This window comes from Cupressus sempervirens, chromosome 4 (genome assembly GCF_028749045.1).
Source record: "Cupressus sempervirens isolate cs-2001-9-10 chromosome 4, ASM2874904v1, whole genome shotgun sequence".
NCBI lineage: Eukaryota > Viridiplantae > Streptophyta > Pinopsida > Cupressales > Cupressaceae > Cupressus > Cupressus sempervirens.
This window is the reverse complement of record NC_143121.1, coordinates 277,834,884-277,859,230: the sequence shown is the minus strand read 5'-3', so window position 1 is coordinate 277,859,230 and position 24,347 is coordinate 277,834,884.

Below are 24,347 nucleotides of genomic sequence, written 5' to 3'. Positions count from 1 at the left end.
CCACACTAGAATGTAGTCTCAAAAAAGCAAGATAAGAGTGCAATATACTAAGCTACAAATAGTTTGATTTGAAGGCTAGAACAGCCAAAGATTATGAATATCATGACACAGAGTACAACAAGCACTAAAGGACAAGAGCAAGATAACTAAGAGACAACACTAGTTAAAGTATGGATCACAAGTCATTAGCTAAGCAGGATGCCACTGTTTGAGACTGTTTTCAGATAGAGAACGAAAAAAGGACACAAAAAAAGATGGCGTACAGGCCGTAGATAGCTAAAGTAGACACAAATTGGCAATGCTAGTACAAAGTCTCACACGAGAAATTTTACAGGCCGCGCGAAGAAGTTTTACAGGCCGCACAAAGATGTTTTTGGCTTGCACAAAGGTTAATGACAATGTTTAATTTCACGCGAGGACAAAATGACTTCGCGTGAAGATGCATGAAAGCAGTTTAATTTCACGCGAGGAGAGGATGATTTCACACGAGGACCATATAATTTCGTGTGAGACCCAAATGATTTCATGCAAGAAGGCAAACCAGTTTTACAAAGGCAACTAATTTTGACAAGATTTTTGGACTATTTGGATAGATTGGGCAGATTTTGATTATTTTTAGTAAGCAAGCAGATAAACAGGCACGTAGAATAGCAAGCAGGTGATATCAAGCACATCTAAAAAATAATGAGCAAGGGCAAAAGCAACCTTGCACATGAACAATCAAGTGACTTAATTTGAGCTAATCCCTAGGAGAGCTATTGTGTATGTTTTCAAAAGGTTTTGCAATCATGCATACATCCCTAGAAAATAAAAGTTGGCCTTTCTAAGGTTTTTAGTAATGGTTTGAGTCTGCAACTTTTATGACTCACAGGGGTGACCTCCAATCCCGGCGCACCGAGGTTTTGAAACAGTCTAAGAACTTAATCTTCAAGAGCTGCTGGGGAGATCTGACAACCCACAATGAGCCACACGCGTGGATATTTCTTCCACAAGGACATTTATATAGCGGTTGTCACTACCATGGCAAAAATGGCTATTATCACTTGAGGTTCCGTAAATGCAGTTTGCCCTGTAGAGGGATTGTCTGCTATGGTTAACCCTCTCTAAAGGTGACTGACTCACAATAGTGTACCACAAGGGGACTTAGCTTCTAGATTCAAGGTTTTGACACCTTTTCACTTTTAGCCCAATCAAAGCAGATAGATTAATCTGACATGCTAAACTAAGAGTATCTCTTAAAGATCTATGATATCAACTCCCAGTGATCTATCAACCTCTCTGGAGAAAGGATGCCTCAATCAACAAGTTGAAGATTCATGTATCTGCGAGATGCTCAAAGTATCCTCCCCACCTACAAGGAATCCGTCGTAGAGAGGAGTTTCACTAGGAACCCACTCTCTCAAGATCCATGAATAGTTTTCATGAGGCCTAATTACTATGTGTGTACAGATGTTAATTCCCAAAAGAAAATCTATCCAAAAGCGATCAAAGAGCACAAGGTGGTACACTTAACGCTTCAAGTAATGCGAGGTGAGTCCAAAGATGTGGAACATTTAACCCCTCACACAAGCCAAAATGAGTCCACAACTCAGAAACCAGTGAGTTCTAGAAAGCACAAAAGGGTTTCCTTGTGGAGCATTTAACGCTTCTTTCCTATAGACCCCTCCCCTTTAATATGGCTCTGATCTTGCAACCACAGGGCAGAAATGAGGGGCCGGCAGATTAGCGAGTCCAATAACCCAAGATAGCTAATTAGATCTATCACAAGCAACTAAGCCTGCTAAATGAAAACTAATGGAGATCACAACCTAGTATCAAATTATGCATGCATGTGTTGTAAAATGAGAGCATGGAAGGAAATACACATAAGCTTGACACAAGAGATGTTCGTTTTAAGTCCAAATGAAATGTTATCAGTCAAAGAGAAATACCTAGTAATCCTTGCAATGCGCTTAGTAGATGGTTTACCTATTTTTAGCAACTTTTGTCATGCTTTTCCAATTGTCCCGCAAACTGTTGTTATGCTATTCCAAAAATTAGAAAACATAAAAAAGCCAGAAACAGTGAGCAGTTAGCAGAAAAACCAAAAAAAAATGAAAATCAATGCAAGAACAGCTTCTATTAGCAGAGTTTCGCGCGAAATTCCTAACAGTTCATGCAAAATTGTTCGTAGCCCACGTGAAATCATTTTCGGCCCGCGTGAAGAAACAGGTGTCGTGCAAAATTTCGCGTGCACAAGAACTTTTCTCGCATGATGCGGAAAGAATCTTCATGCGAAGATTTTGGATCCTCACGTGAAAAAAGAACAGTCTCGCGCGAAGATTCCCAATTCTGTATGGAATAGTACATATAGAAAACACGAAAATGATTTTTAAAAATGCAGCAAGAGGCGAAAAAATTGATTTTTGAGCCCCACGGTGGGCGCCAAAAATGTATGCCTAAAATGTGAGCACACTTCTATGAATCATTATATTCAAGATTACTCAAGAATGAGGTCTCGAATGGCGACTCATAGCTCTCTATTCATGGAGTGCAAGGGTTTGTAATGGAGGCCCTCAACTTGACCTAGTTTGTGTTCATGCAAGTACACTATGAAATGAGAGATTCAAAGAGGAAAAACAAGAGTGCTAGTCTCCATGATCATCAAATATGTATGAAAATGAAGATGCAAGCTAATCTAAATGATAACAATGCAAAACAATGCAAGATCTAATCTATGAATGCAAGATCTAATCTATGAAAGTAAGATCTAATCTATGAAAGAAAATATGACTCTAAACTAATATGCAAATGCAAATGATAAAAGCCCATGATGAAAGCCATGGGTGCAAGAGAGAATGAGACAAGAAGATAGAAGTTCTCCACAAAAAGCTTTAGCATTCAAAACTCCTTCTTCAAAATTTGCTCTCCAACCCTACAGCATAACAATAGCATAATCATCCCTTCCTAAAATGAGGAGAGGGCTCTCCCTTATAAAGGAAATTATGGAGGTGAGAGGCTTCTCACAACCAATATGGGATAATAGAGTTTGATCCATGTGAGAGGAAATTCCACCAATGAGAAAAGAGGAGTGGTTGAGAAGAAAGTGAAAAGATAAGTCCCACTTAGAAATATGTGCATTTAAGTGTAGAAATTAAATAAAAGAATTTATTTTATTTCCCTTTCCATCAACAAGAGATATTTAAGTGGGATTTTCATTTAATTAAAAGGGAGCAAGTTCTTTTAATTAAATAGGAGATATTTAATTAAATTAAAAGAGGGGTTTTTCTCTTAATTAATTAAATGTGGATGAATTATTTAATTAAAAGAGAGGTTTTCTTTTAATTAAATGGAGACTTATTTTATTTAATTAAAAGAGGAGATTTTTTTTTAATTAAATAAGACTTAGGATAAAATGATCAACCTTAGAAATAAAATAATTGAATTTTATCAAGGAAATTGATTTGAATTGATTTAATAAAATATTGCAAACCATTGATTCAAGAAATTTGATAAATTGATAAATTGAATAATGGGGGCTCATAGTCTAGGCGACCATTTTAGGGTGCATACAGTAACATGATGCATTGATTATCTACTTGAGGTTACAAATATTGGCTACACCTAGAATGACTAGAAGAACATATGATACAAAGTTTGTCTACCAAGCTTGACCAAGTGGATAGTAGGTGCTGAGCAAAGTTAGTGCAAGCTGAGAAGAAAATCAGTCAGAGCCAAGTAAATACAAGTTCTAGTGGATACTAAGAAAAATAGTTAGTGTCAATAAAAGTTTAGTGGGTGTCAAGCACCAGTAAACTTTAGTTGATACTGGGTGATTTCATCGAGAATGACAAGTAACACAGTGTGTGTCAAGCATCAGAAGATTGATAATGTTGAGTTGCTACATTATTTTAAAGATCATGAATTTGATGAATCTGAGTCAAAAAGGTTTTTTTCTTGGATTTTCTAAACTAAGTGGAAGATAAGGATGATGAGCTGGTAGCATAGAAATATAGGTAAATCATTTTCAAGCAAATTTAAAGTGGATTCTAGAGGAAGTTTCTAGAATAGATGATATAGGGGTAGATACATTGTATCCTACCTAACCCATCTTAAACCTAATTTGGATGATGGAGAATGAGTGGAAAAATATCTTAATTTCCTATTTATAGGAATGGTTGGTCATGAAGCAAGGTTGTCATGTGTGAGAACCCAAGGGAGATAAGAGGTCATAGGGTTTTGCTTCATTAGGTGACCTAAGAGAAGAGTCTGCAATGGTAGGTTAAGTAAGAAGGCTTAAGGAGATGAATGCTTGAAGGGTGAACAAGCTATTAGAGCTACAAAGTATGAAGGCCAAGCAAAATGGAGGACTAAATAGATATCTGTAATCTGCAAGAGAAGTTGTAAGATGTATTAGAGAAAAGCTCTATTGTTACTCTCTAACAATTGTATCAATCTAGGGAAAATCCTTTGGATTAAGGTTGACCTAACAGTCATTAATAAATTCTTTAATAGTGTGGAATTCTAAGTGAATGGCCTAAAGCCCTCTAACAAGGCTCACTTCTAACAAGGTGATTGAAATCCTTTAATAGGGTCACATTTAGCAGTGTGTATTGTAACCTTTAATAGGGTTGACCTTTCACAAGACATCACTTAAGAAAAGTGAAAATAGAGTAGCATGTTACTGGTGATTTTTCCAAAATTATGTTTTCGCATAAATCATTGTGCTATGTGTTTTGATGAATCTATTATGTTTCATGCTTTACATTTCTGTAAATTGATTTGACAGTAAGCTACAAGTTTTGAATGATTGCATATTAATTTGGATGTATGCATGAGTATGAATTTTTTTATTGGTTCACTAAGCTATGAAAATTTTTATTTTTACATCTAGACCTTCAATAACTACTTCACCTCCCTCACCCTTAGTTATTCTAAAGTAATTCCAATAGTAGAGTCACCAAAAACTATTGGTTAATAGTTTCTTCTCCTATTAGATTTCATAATCTTGACTCTTGGATACCCAATGTCTGGAGAAATGAAAGGATGGTTACCAACAAATGGGTTAGTGTATGTATCCTATCACTTCCCACTGAATTGATTAGGTACAACCCCCTATGATTCTTGCAATAATATGTAATGAATATGTCTTTATATGATAAAAAAATTCTTGATAATATAAGCTCTTAACATGAGAGCAATAAAGGATAACCAAAATGTTTGTAGGCTCAAAAAATTCATGCAAGAAGTATATGAATAACCTATCACACTCAATGGAATGATTGCAGTAGATTATCTTGATATCCTCCAACTTGTAATTCTATTCTAAATGAAAAATTCTCATCTAAATGTAGAAGTGGGAAGGAAAGAACTTTACATATGAAGGCAAGTGGAATTGCTTTATCTATTAGATCTGACTGAAATGGAATTCAACAAGTATCAAATAGATTCACATACATCATTCTTTAATTCCCAATGAAAGTATTTAGCATGTGTGAAACTATCAAAAGAAGAAACATAATTGTATATCAAACAACAATTGGAATTACTGAACTAGAAATATCAAAACAAAGTGTAATCCATCTGATTATTTATAGGATCATACACAACTATCTTTCAGCTCTAAACACAAAACTGTCTAATCCATGGACCACAAAACATGAAAAGAAAATAATGTAATTTGAATTATAGAACCCTTCACTCTCAATTTTTCTAATCCATTCTATGTCCAATGAAGTTATATTTATAGTTCTTTATTAGTTCTTAGTTTTGGTAGAGGAACAATCACAGAAAAAGGAAAAGCAATATGAAATTGTCCTGTCATACCAAGACATGGCATCTTCATTGCTTATTTTTAATCCATGGTGCTTCTAGAGCACACAATGAACATTCGGCTTCCTACAATCTTTAGAAAACTCTGTGAAAATCATTTATTCTTCATTTTTTCTACTATTTCACACCAAACTACTTTTTTCATTTTCCAATGGTCACTGCATTTTCAAATTCTAATCATTGATGTTAAATCAATGATCATGATTAAATTTTAAGACCTTCCTTGATAATTTCCACTGTGGGTTCCTCCTTCTACATGTTTTGAACTATCTCTTTGTCAAATAAAATAATGGCCAAGGAACTTTTTATAGTGATATAACAACGATGGTGGATCCATCTAAATCCAATGATGGTAATAAAATGATTTTTCATTTCTTTTTTTCGCACCTTGAGTCCACCTTTACAACTAGGTACATTGTGGCATACACATGGCATCACTTCATTGCATAAAAGATCTGACTTTAACTTATCTGTACTTTGTAGAATGTGATAGACCCATTGAGACACACGTCATGTCACTTTACTTAAAGATCGATCAACTTTTTATAGCGACACAATGAGAATCATAGATCTATTTTAATCAGGTGGCTGAGAACATACATGACTTGCAATCTTTCTTCAAACTATTTGACTTGTCAACTGGCTAATGACATGCATTATTTTATTAATTTGACTTTTATCCACCATGTCTTTTATTTTGATTTTCATCTAAGCCATTGATTTTATTTCCAAAAGAGTCATACCACCTTTGACTTGATTCCTTCACCATTTTTGCATTTTCAAGCATTCATTATGTATTTAATTCAACTAAACTTGATTCTAAACTATTCCCACCATCTATATATCAATCTTCAACTTGAGTATTCAATGTTCTCTTCTACATTTCCTCCATATATATTTGTGAAAATGTATCCTTCTCTAAATATAGATATTTGACCATGGAGGTAGAAACTTTCAGAGATGAAGAAATGCTTTCATAAAGAACTGCTTCTCAACATGAATCTTGTCCTAGACATTATCAGGAGAAAGGAATTATGAATCATTAGAAACATTTAGTCCTTCTTCTCATTAGGAAAACACATAACCAATGCTTCCAAAAAAAAATCACCTAGCGAAGAACTAATGTATAGCTCACATGATTCCCACACTAAGTTATCTGAAAGGGAGGATGAGAAAAAATGTCATCCTATGGGGAATCTATACTTAGACTCAATACATTGACACTTGACTTAACTTCTGACACAAGGAGAGTGAACAACTAGGGCCAAAGGCACACCTAGCTATTCAAACCATCTATATAGAGTCAATATAGTAGAAATAACAACAAATACAAATAACTTGGGAGATAGAGGAAGTAAAAGCATTCATTCATATATTCATCCAAAGATCTAATTACATGTACAATTGTAAGGCCTTTTGGGTTATAACCACATATAAATTTCAATTACAATATTTGATGATCAAACTTTGCATTATGCTCTCTCACTCTCTCTAAGTTACCCTTAAGACTCTAACCAAGGTCTCTTCAATACATGCATGACCACAAGTTGGCCTGCTACAAATACAACTAAGTAAACTATCATATTAAATTCTAGGCTAAGCCACAAGTCAGCTTGTAGTGGATATCTATCTCTAAATTATATGCAAAGATTGGCCTTAATAGGAACCCACACACAGACAACTTGACAAATGAAGATTCTATGAAATGTTAACCCTTGGCATCCAAATGAACTTGGAAACCACATGAAATTGGCATCAAAAGGATGACTCAGCAACCAAAGAACACTCAAAAACCAAAGTCATTCAGCAAAAACCGTAAACTTGGCATTAACTAGGAAGCTTGATATCTACTAAATGCTCAACAAAAACTGAGAACTCATCAATGCAAGACTTTGCAACTTGAAAAAAACTAAGAAAACTCAAAACATGCAAGATAGTAGTACAACCCGAGATGCTCTTGCATCAGACAACCAGGGTAGAAAGAAATGATTCTCCCGAATCATTAAGATGCCACAACTCGATATGAATCTAACTTAGATTGAGAAATCCATGTAGCATCTTCACTAGGTCTATTTTTCCATTTCACCAAATACTCATAGTATTCTTTCCCTCTTGTGCTTTTATCAACTCTTTGCTCTAGTATCTGTTTGACTTCTTCAATCTTCTTCTTAGGATAATCATCTGATGCACCCACTTCATCTTCTCACTCATGATATTTATATAGATCAGAAACACTGAATATAGGAGATATATCCATGTCATCAGGGAACTCAACTTCATAAGCATTACCACTATCAAGCTTCCTTAAGATCTTATAAGGTCCAAAATTCATTTTCATCTCACTATATGGTCCAATACAAAATCTTCCTTTCTTCAACTGAACCATCACCTCTTCATCAACTCCAAAAATATGATGTCTTCTAGACTTTTCAACACTCTCCTTATACTTTTGATTACTTTGTTCTATCCTCAATTTTACTTCCTTATGCAAGGACTCCATAAAATCAAAAAATTCTTCCCCTGCAACACTTCTCTTTTCTTGACTAGCAACATCCCTCAAATCTGATAATCCTTTAGGTTGCATTGCTGTAACAATCTCAAAAAGTGTTTTTCCTATACTCATATTCACATAATTATTATATGCAAACTTAGCTTGTCCTAATACCATCTCCCAATTACTTGGCTTATCTCCAACTAAACATCTTAATAAGTTACCCAAGCTTCTATTAACAACCTCTATCTGTCCATCTATCTATGGATGGAATGTAGAACTAAGGTTCAATACAGTACCTATCTTCTTCCACAAAGTCTTCAAAAAATAACCAAAAACCTTACTAACTCTGTCAGAAATAATACTTTTGGGTAATCCATGCAATCTCACAATTTCTTTGAAGAAAAGTTTAGCAACATGCTCAACATTTGATGTCTTCTTACAAGGTATGAAATGTGTCATGTTATAAAATCTATCCATAACACAAAATATAGAATCATACCATTTAACTATTTTAGGAAATCTAAGAACAAAATCTATACTGATGTCACTCCATGGTTTCTCAGGAACAATAATAGATGTGTACAAACCAGTGTTTTGACTTAATCCTTTTGAAACTTGGCAAACTCGCCAACTCCTTACAATTTTTTTCATCCTTATATATTTGTGGCTAGTAATACTTCTCCTTTAGAAAACTCAATGTCTTATCAATTCCAAAATGTCCAACCAATCCACCACTATGCTTTTTTTTAATTCAATTAACTCTCATAGAATTTCTAGGTATACACAACTTAATTCCTTTGAATGACATATCTTCTTGAATGAAATATTCATCATACCTACTTATGTGATTTGTTAGATTTGGTTCTCTGCACTCTCTCCATGTCTCAAAAAAATTAGGATCAGTATCATACAACTCTTTCATTTAATCAAATTCAAGAACTTCAACCTTCATCTCAGTCAATAAAGAATGTCTTCTATTGAATGCATCAACAACTCTATTAGTAGCAAATGTGAAACTTTACAAATACTCAACCCACTTCATATGTCTCTGATTCAATTTATGATGACTTCCTAAGTATTGTAAAGCTTTATTATTAGTATACAACAAAAACTCCTTAGGAATCAAATATTGTCTCCACTTCTTCAATGCTTGAAGAAAACCATAAAATTCTTGATCATACACATAATACTTCCTTTTAGCATCATTCAACTTCCCACTAAAGAAAGCAATAGGTTTACCTTCTTGAATCAATAGAGCTCCTATTGCACTACCACTTGCTTCACATTCAACTTGAAATACCTTATTGAAATTAGGCAAAGACAATATAGGAAACTCAAAAACCTTTTGTTTCAAAGTCTCAAAAATCTTATCAGCTCTATGTGTTTACATGAATTCCTTTTTATCTCCACTCATTGTCTTAGTCATAGCATTACAAATGGAACTGAAATTCCTTATAAACTTTTTGTAAAAACTAGCCAAACCATGAAATGATCTTAGCTCACCCACATTCTTAGGTATAGGCCATTCCAAAATTACTTTAACCTTCCCTGGATCCATCTTCAAACCATTAGCAAAAAATCACAAATCCCAAATACACAATCTCTTCTTGCATAAAAGAACACTTTTTAAATTAATCATCAACTTCTCCTCTTTCAATCTCTACAATAGTTGTCTAACATGCTCAAGATGTTCTTCCTTAGTCTTACTAAATATCAAAATGTCATCCAAATAAAGAATAACAAACTTACCCAAGAATCTTTTCAAAACTTCATTCATTAACCTCATGAAAGTACTAGGTGCATTATTTAAACCAAAAGGCATAACCAACAATTCATACAAACCATCTTTTGTCTTAAAAGCAGTCTTCCACTCATCAGCTTCTCTGATTTTGATATGATGATAGCCACTCTTTAAATCAATCTTGGAAAAATACTTTGCTCCACTCAAATAATGAACTCAAACTTTCTCTGATCAATCCTTTCTACAACAACTCATGCACTTGTCTATTAAGTTCTTCATTCTCTATAGGTGTCAATCTATATGGTGCTTTATTTGGCAAAAAAGCTGGAGGAATTAGACCATACAATGACTTGTACTCCTTATTGGTGGTAAACCATTGAGCATATCCTCTAAAATAATATCTTTATACACATTCAACAAACTTTTAATTTCTACCAGTACTTAGCCAATACTACCAAATTCTATTGTCACTTAATCACCACTAATTGGCACTCAATTAACACTATTTTCTAGCACTTGGTTGCTATTGACACAACTCAGTCTCCTTGGAATTATAGTAAAACATATTTGATTCTTTTTCATTTATTTTTCAAATTATTTCCCATTAACCATGCAAATTCTCATAGTAGTACAATTAACCTCATCTAGACTTTCAATCAAAGGCAGCAATATTTTCAAATTCCCATTCACCCAAAGAGTATATTGATTCATTCTTTCATTAGGTATAGCATATCTATCTTATTTCCAACGTCTACCCAGTAGAATATGACAACAATCCATAGCCATAATATCACACAAAACTTCATCAATGTAATGTCCAATCTTGAACTTCATAAGGCATTGCTCACTTACCAATATCTTATACTCATCTTTAATCCATGAAACATGATAGGTTTTAGGATGCTTCAGTCCTTGCAACTACAACCTTTTAACTAGCTCTTCTAATGCCAAATTTGTAGAAATTTCATTGTCAATGATTACCTTGCAACATTTTTCAGCCATCTTACATCTAGTTTTGAAAAGACTTCTCCTTAAAATAGGCTCCTCATCACTTCCCTTATTACATAAGGTTTTTCTCACCACCAAATTTTCTCCAGCCTTAGGTCCACTTGGTGAACCCTCAATATCTCCTTGAATCACAACATTTAGGTTACCTTGCCCACTTTTAGAGGATCTATGCCCTTCTTTACCACATTTGAAATAATTACCACAAAATCCACCTCTAGAAGAAGAATTACCTCTTCCTTAGCAAGAAATAGTACCTTCTCAATAATAATTACCACCTTTCCACTTGGTCTTGCCTTTGTCATCATTCTTCCATTTAGATTTATAGTTATCTTGCACAAAATTGTCAAATTTGCCACCTTCTCCATAAGATCTACCTTCACCTCTCTGGAATCTACCTCCTCTACCTCTTTGTCTTTGTCCATCCTTCTTTGTCAAGATCTCCTTAGCTTTCAAGGCATATTGGTATGCTTCCTCCACACTTTCCAATTTCACAAAACAAATCTCATCTTGAATTCCATATCTTAATCCATTTATGTACCTTGCAATTTTCTCAACGTCATCATCCATATGTCCAGATTTGATGTCCAATCTATAGAATTCCTTAGTATAATCCTTCATAGTCATGTCTCTTTGTCCCAACTTTTGCATCTTTCTCAACAAGCTAACTTGGTAATTAGCTGGAAGGATTTTATTCTTTACCTTGCCCAACATTTTCACCTAAGTTCTCATTTTCTCCTTTCCTCTCCTTTGTCTATCAGTTTGCAAATGCTCCCACCATAGCAAACCATGACCTTTCAAGCTTGTAACTGCAATTTTCACCATCCTATTATCAGGAGTTTTTTCATGCTCAAAGAACTTTTCCATTTCAGAGATCCAATGCAACACAACATTGGTGTCTGATTTCCTATTATAAGGAACAACTTCTACAATAGGTTTTGAATTTTCCCTAGATAATACTCTGAACAACCTCATGTCATCTTGATCTTCTTCAAGTTCTAGATTAGGGTTTGGTGCTACTACTTCATCATCACTTACATCATCAATATGTGCTCCTCTCATCTAGGTTGTCTCCACAATATCTAATCTGGCTTTAATTTGTCTCAATGTATCCAATATTGCATTATCAGCATTTCCTCTACCTCAAACCACTTTCAAATTTGATTCCTACAAGGTTGTAACCCTCTATAAGTTGTAGGTCAAATCCTCAGATTGCTACCCCACAACCAATTCAGTTAGGGTTCTACACAATCCAATCTCCAAAAGGACAAATCTTATGCTCCGATACAACTTGATGTAAGGAAAGTGAACAACCAAGGCCAAAGGTACACCCAACTATTGAAACCAACTACATAGAGTCAACAAAGTAGAAATAAAAACAAATACAAACAACTTGGGAGATAGAGAAAGTAAAAGAATTCATTCACATATTCATCCAAAGATCTAATTACTTGCCCAATTGTAAGGCCTTCTGGGTTACGACCACATATAAATTTCAGTTACAATCTTCAATGATCAAACTTCGTATTTTTCTCTCTCACTCTCTCTAAGTTACCCTTAAGACTCTAACTGAGGTCTCTTAAATACATGCATGGCCACAAGTTAGATTGTTGCAAATACAACTAAATAAAATCTCATATTAAATGCTAGGCTAAGCTACAAGTTGGCTTTTAGCATATATCTATCTCTAAATTTAATTCAAAGGTCGGCCTCAATAGGAAACTACAAATAGATCACTTGGAAAACAAAAATTCCACAAAATATTGACAATCCACATCCAAACAAACTGGCATCCAAATGAAGATAGAAACCACATCAACTCAACATCCAAAGGATGACTCAACAAGCAAAGAACACTTGGAAACCAAAGACACTTGGCGGCAACTATAAACTTGGCATCAACCAAGAAGCTTAGCATCAACTAAATACTCATCAACAAATGAGACCTCAGCAATACAAGACTTTTCAACTTGATAGAAACTAAGAAAATTTAAAATATGTAGGATATTAGTGCAACTTGAGATGCTCATGCATCAACTTCAAACCCTGAAACAAAATGATATGACTAAAACTTGGGCAACGATATGTTTGATGAACATGTGTAAAGGTTTGTTCAACATTACTCATACAACATAAAACATCCCATTACCATGCTAGACTTATTTAACATAAAACATAAAAAAAGAAACCTTTATTTATATACTTTCAAATGTGTAGAAGATTAAACTCTAGGTATTCCCCTCAAATCTCTAAAAATGAAAACATTGATATCTTTATTAGCAGTCTTATGCCTAAGTTATACTATGATCTTAGGAAACAAGTTTTCACCATATTCAATGAAATGATTGAGAGTTCTAATCATATTAAGGATGTTTCTATAGAGAAGGGGGATATAGTGCTAAACAAAAAAAATGGCATTCGAAATAATAAGGACAAGGGAAAAGCATAGAACTAGAATAAGTTTGTTGTTGTTGATGATGTTGTTGATGTAACTTAGACTAAGGAACATACTTTCAACTTTGATAATGCTATCCTTTATATCGAAAAAAAAGAGGTTACAATAGAAGATGATTCCAACAATTCCTATACCTATGGCAATTCTAGTTTCACAAACTCTAGAAAGATTAAATGTAACTTCACTCCATTGGCTAATTCATATGATGTGATCTTAAAGACATTTCTTGATAATAATCTTATTACACTTCCCAGTAATTCGGGACCCTATGATCCCACTAGAAATCCTCCTTGATGGAGATATGATCGTTATTGCAAATACCATAGAAATAAGGACCATACTACATATAATTGTCCTAAGCTTAAATATGTGATACACAATCTCAATGGCAGGGTTAGTGTTGTCACTAATGGATTGGTTTGGAACACTAATCATAAATCTTTCAATGATCCTATTGCACATTATGAGAAGGGGGGAAATTCAAAAGAAAACAAGAAATTTATAATGATGCAAATATAAACTGTACTTACATTAACACTCATAATTTAATAAACATGCTTGAATATATTGAGGAGAGTATCTACATAATGGGGCCTAAATTCAATGAGGAACCAGACTATGTTATTGATGAAAAAATGCCTAAAGTGATTTTGAAAACTTGTGATTCTTACCATCAATTTGATGACAATATAACTATGGTTTCACTTTCTATCATATGCTCCTCCTCCTCCTTTAGTAAAAGCCTAAATTTTATCACCAGAGGTCATTCCAAGGTTGTCCTAAAGGTTGTAGATAATCCTAAACAAGCTACATAATCTAATAAAGATTCTACCACTACTAAGCCTACTTATGATCTTTTTATCCAATTATAACTAATCCCCCCTCAAATATTTATCTTGGAGTTACTAGAGCTATCTCCTTCATACAAGAGGATCCTAGAAAAGGCTCTATACATAGTTAGTGTCCCTACTAATATTTATGTGGATAAGTTCCAACCCATGGTGAATTATATATTTTCTCTATATGACCTTATATTTTTTGAAGAAGATTATAAATCACTTAGCCATCCTCACAACCTTGCATTACACATCAAAGTCCAAATCCATTACATTGATTCATATGAGTGTTGATAGACAATGGTGTGAGGTTAAATATTATCTCCTTCAATGTTGTTCAACTATTGAGACCATTTTGATTTATCATTGATCCTAGGTGCAAGATCATAATAAATTTTGATAATGAGCTTGAACATTCTTCCAAAGGTCTTATTTTTCTCCCTATTTGAGTTTCTCTGGTGGAAAAGGATAGGGGAATTCACTTCAAGAAAAAATGAATTTGATGAGTCAGATATAAAGGACTCTAGTAAAGATCAAATTTGAAAGAATATTTCTTACCTTGTAGCTCATGATAAAAGTAATGATATAAATTAATGAGTAGTATGCCTTATGGACTAAAGACTATCTTTTCTACCTATCAATGAGATATGAAAATAAAGCCTAATAATATAATGCAAAAAAATATTAAAGATTATCTTCACAACACCCAAGATGATTCCAAACAAAGAAGCACTCATTTAGATGAGTTGAGTTTGTTCTTGGACTGCATGGAACAATTTGAGCTTAGGCTCAATCCTAAGTGTGTGGTTTTGTTATCACTATTGTAAAATTACTAGAATACATCATATCCTCTAAGGGAATAGAAGTTGACCCAGAGAAAGTGTGTTCTATAGTATAAATGCCACCTTCTATAAACATAAGTTAATTTACAAGTCTTCAAGGATTTCTATAATTCATTAAGAATTTTATCTCTTAGCTAGCTAATAGGTCTAAACCATTCAATAAGAATGCACACCAGGGATCTACATGTGTGTGGAATGATCATTTTAATCTAAGAAGACTTTCTCAAATAAAAGAATATTTGGCTAAACCACCTATTCACATGCCCTTTATTCTTAGAAATCCCTTGATACTATAAAACTCAACTATAAATACTTCCCTAGGGATAGTATACTAGTACATTTTGTAAAATAGATGACTATGTGACTAAAATGATTAGTCACCCCACTACAACTTTTAATTACATGACTAAAACTGTTCACTTGAACTATATCTTTGAAATGTATAGTTCTAGGTGAAAAAATAAGTGACTAATTTAGTCACTAGATAAAACCACAAGATGAAAAATCCTCTGCAAAATGGTATTGCCTTTTATAAGAGAAATATTTTAATAACCTAGATCCTTCTAGGTTTTTTATTATCTTGGACCTGCCAAAGGGCTCTATCATTTGAGATTTCATGATGGCCCTTTGAGAAGTTATTACTACATTCATATCTTGGTAAGTGAACAACTAGGATAGTGTCAATTTTTGCTTTGATTTTTGGAATGGGTACCCCCCTTTGGAACTATGGATTCCTTACAATATTTCTCAACAAAGTGAATCAAGATTTGGGGACATGTTTTTCATATTATATGTCATTTATTCATAGATTAATAGGACTAGTCATTCAAAAAGATCCCACAATTTTTCCTATATCCCATAATTAGGTTGCTTCTTTCTAACAAATATTAGCTGATAGGAAAGTTTTTACATTTAACCAACTAGATTGTCTCTTTTGTGTTCCATCTAAAGATGGTAAATACTTTGTTAAACAAAGATACTTAGCTCTCCAACATAATTAGTTTAATTAGACCACATATCATTCTTTTAAATTATATTCAAACATTTCAGTTCTGCCAAAAGTAGGATGCTTTACATGGATTGCATTAAAGAAAATAATTTTAACTAGCCACTAACTTTATATGTTGAAAATTTCTAATCCCTTTAATCGTGTTGTCTATACACAAGTTATGGAAGAAATATATCCACATATCACAAGTTCTACATTCAAAATCAATGTTTTTATGTCTTTGTAAGTGCATGCCTAGATATGTATTATGGACAATTGGGTGGTAGAGAAACAAGAGAATTATTAGATAGACATTATCTCCAATCACTTAGTTTTTGGTAGCATTAGAGAAATCAGTTTTTGAGCTTGTTAATTGTTCACTAAGTAAATATAATGGTAAACATATATTTTCTCCTTGGGATGGCTATATTATTCATCGGTGGAAGGTTTTACTTTTTCCTCATCTTCCTACTCCATTTTGTCCATCCAAGATTCCTCTCATTCAAGCATAAACCAAGTAGATTTCCCCAAGTGAGGGTTATTACAAACTCAATTTTCATGGGACCTTTAGGGGAAATCCAGGTAACTCTAGCTATGTCATAGTCATTAGCGACTTTAAAGGCCATTTGATTGCACCAATATCATCTCCTCTCCCTCAAATTATTAATAAGAAAGCTGATGTCTAGGCCATTCTTTTTGGTTTCGAACCTAAACAATCACTTTCTATATCTAAGTTACATTTGAAGGGGATTGATCATTATACTTAATGTTTGTATTATACATCATGTCTATAATTGGTCCATAAATTATATATTACATCAAGTATGGTCTCTTCTTGATTCAATTTTTGAATATTAGAAGCATGCTTATAGAGAAGGCAATCTATTAGCCAATTGTCTATATAGTTTGGGTACTAATGGGGTTTATATTAACTCTTATTTTCACACTTAGTCTCCTTGATTTCTCCCACTTGGTTAATGTTATGACAAAAGAATATGTTTAGAATCCTATTGAGTCCCTTCTCAAATATTATTTGATAGTGAATCATGACTTCTTTTTGATTTCACATGTTTTACTTTTATGGATCTCACTTGTTCTTTTGAGATATTGTTTGCAGTTCAGGGTCCTAGATTGCATTTGCACCGAATGGATTTTTTCTTATATCATTGTCTAATTTGGAGTTTTGGATGAAGATGAAAAATGAAAACTTTTAAAATATTTTTTGGCTTGGCTCTTGGTGTTGTCTTTGACAAAAAAAAATGAATTGTAATCATACTAGGCTTGGGCTCTTTGTAATCACAATGTGTTGTATTCAGATTCAAAATGAAAAGATTCATTGGTATTGATAGATACTCTCTCTAGATGCAATATTTCATTTTCTACACCATTTTTGTATCAGACAATGACTGAAGTTTTTCTTTACTCATTTTTCTTGGGTAGCCATTTTGAACAAGTTATTATTACTAATATAATTATAAAGTTTCCCAAAAAACTATAAAAACAACAAAAATTAATACTAAACAAGTGATTGGATCCTATCATTATATCACAATTGAAATGATTTTATATCCTAGTGGGAATATATATATATAAATAGAAATGATATTAATCTGATTATATTATTATTAATATTAATTATTTAGCATTTGTAATATTATATTATTATATTCATATTAACTTATTTTATATTGTTCATCAATTATTGATTATTTAATTTTTTTTAATATTATATTTATTATTAATTTAAATATTTGAATTTTTAACATAGACGTCTATGATATAGTTTATTTGAATATTTGTGAACTATAAATTAACATTTACTATTTATCTTGATCGATAATGATAAAGTATCATACTATCAAATGATTTAATTTTATATTTTTTTGTATTTTTGTGTATGTGTGTCTATATATATACATATATATTTATATTTATATACATATATATACATATACATATATATATATATACATATACATACATATATATGTATGTATGTATATATATATACATATGTAAATGTATATATATGTATATATATGTATATACATATATAAATAAATAAATAAATAAATATACATATACATACATATATATACACATATATATATCGTGTGTGTATATATATATATGTATATATGTATATATATGATGCAGGAGCATCCTTGGTTGACGCGTTACTCTACTCATTTGTGTTCATTCTGCTAGTTGTTGCTGAGTTGCAGTCATTGTCAAGTTGCAACAATTGCCGAGTGCCAGTAATTTTGTAGTTTAAGACGAGTTGAAGTTATCCCACGTCATGTTAACACTTAGGTTAGCATGTTATCCCATCTCACTCTATAGTGTGTGCCAAGTTCCAGAGTGTGTGTCGAGCTATCCTTCATGTGTTGAGTGATCATTCATGTGTTGATTGTTCCTGTTGATGTTGAGTGTCAGGATTTTGGACGAGTTTTTTGCATTTTTGATGAGAGCCGACTTTTGGGATTAATTTTGATTGTGACATTTATGATAAGATCTTGTCTTGGGATGTCTACAAACCATTTTAGGGTTAGCCTTTATGTTTTGTAATGTTCTAGAATCTTCTATTAGCTATTTTTGTAAGCATAAATATGGTGTTTACGCTTAAAGTTAGAGTAGATTTTTGAAAAGAGATTTTTGGTAGAGAATTGGGAGGACTCAAAAAGTCGGTTGCATATGTATCTAGGAGTGTGAATGTGAAGCTAGACCTTGGATCTTAAATGTATTTGTATCTGGACATAAAAGTGTTGTAATCTCTCTATGTGGTGTTGTGCTCTTTGTTTATTTGCTTTCATTGTGTTAACTCTACAAGGTTGGTTTGGATTTTGGGTGTGCCTTTGGCCCAAGTTATTCTTTCCCTCCTTGTATTAGGTGGTATCAAAGCTTGAGTTTTGTCCTTTTGGAGATTGGATCATGTAGAACCCTAAGTGGATTTGGCTATACAGTTGTAGATCTATAGATTTGACCTATAACTTGCAGAGGGTTACGATCTTCCAGGAACCTAATTTGTAAAGATGGTTTGAGGTAGAGAAAAAATTCATAATGCAATATTGCATACATTGAGACCAATTGCAGCCAAATTAGATGTTGTGGAGACATCCGAGAGGAGAGGAGGGCATCTTGAGGATGTGAGTAATGATGAAGTAGTATCATCAAACCCTAATTTAGAACTTAAAGAAGATCAAGATGAGGAAATATTTCTAAGAGTATTGTCTAGGACACATTCGAAGCCTATTGTAGAAGTTGTTCCTTATGATGGGAAATTGAACATGAATGCTTTGTTGAATTGGATCTCTGATATGGAGAAGTTCTTTGAGTATGAAAATACTCCTAATAATAGGAAGGTGAAACTTGCAATTACTAGTCTGAAAGGTCATGCTTCACTATGGTGGGAGCATTTGAAAATTGATAAACAAAGGAGAGGAAAGGAGAAGATCAAGACTTTTCCAAAGATGATAAACAAGGTAAAGAACAAATTCCTTCTAGCTGATTACCAATTTAGCTTGTTAAGTAAAAAAAAAATTGAGACAAAGAGACATGATTATGAAAGACTATACTGAGGAATTCTATAGATTAGACATCAGATCTAGACATGTGGATGATGATGTTGAGAAAATTGTGAGATATCTAAATGGATTGAGATTAGGAATCCAAGATGAGCTAAGTTTTTTGAAATTTGAAAGTTTGGAAGAAGCATATTAATATGCCTTGAAAGCTAAGGAGCTCTTGACAAAGAAGCATGAACAAAGACAAAGAGATAGAGGTGGTAGATTCCAAAGAAGTAGAGGTAGATCTTATAGTGAAGGTGGTAGATCTGATAGTTTTCTGTAGGATAAAGGAAAATTTAAATGGAAGAATGATGAAAATGAAAAGAATGAATGGAAATCTAGTAGTTCATACCAAGGAAGAGGTAATTCTTATTCTAGAGGTGGTTTCCATGGTAATTGTTCTAGATGTGGTAAAGAAGGGCATAGATCTTTTGAATGTAGATTCTCTGAAAGTGGGCAAGGTAATATAAATGTTGTGATTCAAGAAGACATTGAGAGTTCACTAAGTGGACCTAAGGCTAGTGAAAATTTAATGGTGAGAAGATGCTTATGTAATAAGGGAAGCGATGGGGAACCTATCCTTAGAAGAAGTCTTTTCAAGACCAAATATAAGATGGTTGGAAAATATTGCAAGGTGATCATTGTGTTGAAAATATAAGAGGAGTAACTAAGAGGGGAGGGATGAATTAGTTACCACAAAAATAAATCCCAGATCCCTTAGATGTTAGTACAAAATAAAGTTAGAGAACTTAATACTACTGATGCTTGACAAACACACATAAAAAGTTGTAACTCGTTAAGAACTGATTCATGCTTGGTAAGTATTAACATGCAAAACTTTAGATGTTATCTATGATTAATATTACTTTAACTTAGTTGCAAACATATAAAAGTAAATAGCATTAACATATTTGACATCAGGATTTAACGTGAAAACCCAATTTGGGGAAACCGCCAATTGCAACTAGTTACTATTTTCACTCTTCTAAAGTGAGCCCTATTAGGAGCCAACCCTATTTAAGGTTACAAAAAAATTTTGTAGGTGTGACCCTATTAGAGGATTTAATCACCCTATTAGGAGTGGCCTTGTTATAGGTCTTGAAACAATTCAATAGAACTACCACCTTGCTAGAGGATTTAAAAATAGTTTTTAAGCCAACTCTGTTAAGATATTTAGATCACTGCTACAATGGTTAGAGAGTAACAATATGATGAACTGATTTGAATGAAACTAAATTACTGATTATAGATCTATGTTCTAGCTTGTACTTGATCCTTTTTGATTGAATATATCTTTTCTGCTCCTCAAGGATATTCTACTTATCCTTCAAATTCACTTCCTCTTTTTATCATTAAATCTTCAATTCATTATCAAACACTCTCTTTGAATCTACAACTTAACCTTATACTTATATCTTTTATACTATCAAGTCATCTCAAATACAACTTAGAATAATTTATAATCATCATCTTAGTCAGCTAGAACTAGTAGATAAATTAATTAAGGTTAATATGTTGAAACAAGAAAATCCTTTGTTAGCCAACCCGACTCGGTAGACACTAACTCAAAAACAATATATTGTGTTAACCAACTAAAAATTAGTTAACACTATTAGAATTCTTTAGAATAACTGAGAGGGGGGGTGAATCAGTTATCCAAGGTCAAAATGCCCTAATAATACTTTTTCACTAATTATAGTGAGCCCATAAACTTTTCATCCATCCAAGCTTAAATCAATCGACTTAGCAAGTTACAGCAAATCAACATGCATAAATAAAACATGCAAGATCAACACATGACACAATGATTTATGTGAAAACCCAATTTGGGAAAAACCACCAGTAACATGCTACTTGATTCTCACTCTTCTAAAGTGATGCCCTGTTAAAAGCCTGCCCTGTTAAAGGCTTACAACACACTGTTAAATGTGACCTTGTTAGAGGATTCACCATACTGTTAGGAATGGGCCTGATCAAAGGACTTTGGAACATTTACTTGGAATGTCACCCTGTTAAAGGATGTATAGGATGGCTATTAAACCAACCTAATTCCATAGGATTTAAATTAACTGTTACAATTGCTAGAGAGTAACTATAATAGCTTTTTGATCTGATACAACTTACAACATATCTTGTAGATTTCAAATCTCACTTCAATTCAATCCTTTGCTTGGATTTTAATCACTTCAGCTCTGATAGCTTGTCATCTCAAGCTTCATCTCCTTGAGTCTTCTTACTCATCATGCCAATGCAATCATCCTTGTGGTCATTTATCGAAATAGAGTTTCTGTGTTTTCTTCTTCTTAGCACCTTCTTCAGCACTTCATGCTTGACCACCTTCTCCTCTCTATCTTGCTTCATGACCTTATGACTCCTTAAATAGAAATCTAATTTTCCTTTGCTGCTTGATTCTCCCTCTCCAATTTTAGGGTTTCAAAAGGATTAGGTAGGATACAATGTATCTACCCCATATCTTGCTCTTATCTTCATCTAGAGTCCAATTGTATTCTCTAAAAATGTTCTACATGGTGTTTTGTGCCACCGGCTCATCGATTTTATCATCTATTTAATTCATAGACTTCTAGATAACAAATTTTTCAGCTTAGATCTGGCAAATCTTCAATCTTTGAAATAATGCAGCAACTCACCACTATTGGTTTACTGATGCTCGGCATCTCTGTGTTGCTCGAAACTTGTATTTGCTCAGTACCTGTATCTGCTTGGCACTTGATTCTTACTCGGCACCTGTATTTTCTTGGCACTTGTATTTGCTCGGCACTTGTTTTTGCTCAGCGCTTGTTTTTGCTCGGCACTTACTGAAGTTGAACTTGCTCAACTTCAACTAGGAATCTGTTCGGCATTTACTAGCTTGCTCGGCTCCCTCTCTCTAATGAACTAGTTAGGCTTTACAAATGACTTAGCTAAAACCTTACATATTTGATATGTTTCAGTGTGCCCATTCTCTATGTCTTAGAGTATGTCATCAATACATTATTTGATCAATGGCTTAGCTGATCCTTATACTTCATTACACCATCATAACTTCAACCTTCCTCTAGGTGTTCTAGTTACATATTATTGATTGCCTCCTCCTTGTCAATCAACTATGTGATAGTATTTGTATCACTAAAGCAATTGTCTTTCCTGCAAGTAGCAAGTTTGACATCAATGAAAAAAAAATGATTGAGAACATTCTTTACCAGTTCCATATGATCATTTCCAACAATTTCCCTCATGATCTTTTCAATCATTTTCAACAATCTTCCTCTTTGGCACTGATGGCAAACCAAACTAATCAATAATTGATCAACTTAGTTACCACCAAGATTGTATATGTTTTCTACTACTTTTTGTTTCTTTCTTCTTGACTGCTGCATCCTTACTACTGATCTCATATATATCTTTCAGTTTCTCCATTAATCTCCCTCTTTCACACACACACACACACACACACACACACACACACACACACACACACACACACACACATATATATATCTCCCTCTATTTTTTATTGATCAGTTTCTGCATATTTCTCCCTCTTTGACATAAATGCCAAAGATGTAGCATCTTTAACATGCGAAAGATAAGCTTTTGCATCTCATGTTTTCTCCCTCTATCACCATGCTTGTGACTGATTTGGAGTTTCTGCTCCTGCTGTCATCCTCTGCATCATTCTTCAGATATTTCAATGATTTATTCCTATTGATGCAGGGCAGCTTCCTTGTTGCTTTAATCTGCTTGAGTTAGGGGCTTTACTCTTAACTTGCCTCTAAGATATTCATAAGCATCCTTGGGCAATGGTTTGGTGAAGATATCTGCAGTCTATTCCTTTGTATGAATGTACTCCAACTTCACTTGTTTGTCTTCTACCAATTCTCTGACATAGTGACACTTGATTGCAATGTGCTTGGTTTTTGCATGCATTACTGGATTCTTGGATATGTTTATATCACTTGTATTATCACAATACAATATCACAGGTTTAGTTACTTCTTCTTTCATTCCTTTCAATAGATGTGTGAGACACACAATGTTTGTACAATTGACTGCTGCTACCACATATTCTGATTCTGCAGTGGACTGGGATGTGCATGCTTATTTCTTGCTAGTCCAGGTAACTAGCCTTTTGCCTCAAAATAATGCACCTCCACTTGTGCTTTTTTTTTTCATCAATGTTGCCTCCCCAATCTGCATCTGTATATGCATTGAGTTCAAACTTCTCATTCTTTTTGTAATATAGACCAAAGTTATCAATTCCTTTGAGATACCTCATTATTCTTTTTACTTCAATGAGATGATTTTCTTTGGGATTAGTAGAGAATTTGGCTACTATTCCAACTGCTAATGCTATGTCTGGTCTACTATGTACAACATATTGTAGTTTTCTAATCATGGATCTGTACATTATTTGATTGACTTTAGTTGATTCATCATTTTTGGATAGCTTATTTCCAGTTGCCATTGGTGTGCTGACTGGTTTGGATTCCTCCAATCCAAACATTTTAAGTATCTCTTTGATGTATTTTGATTGTGTCACAAATATACCATGTTTTAGTTGATGTACTTGCAATCCAACAAAAAATTTGATCTCTCCAAACATAGACAT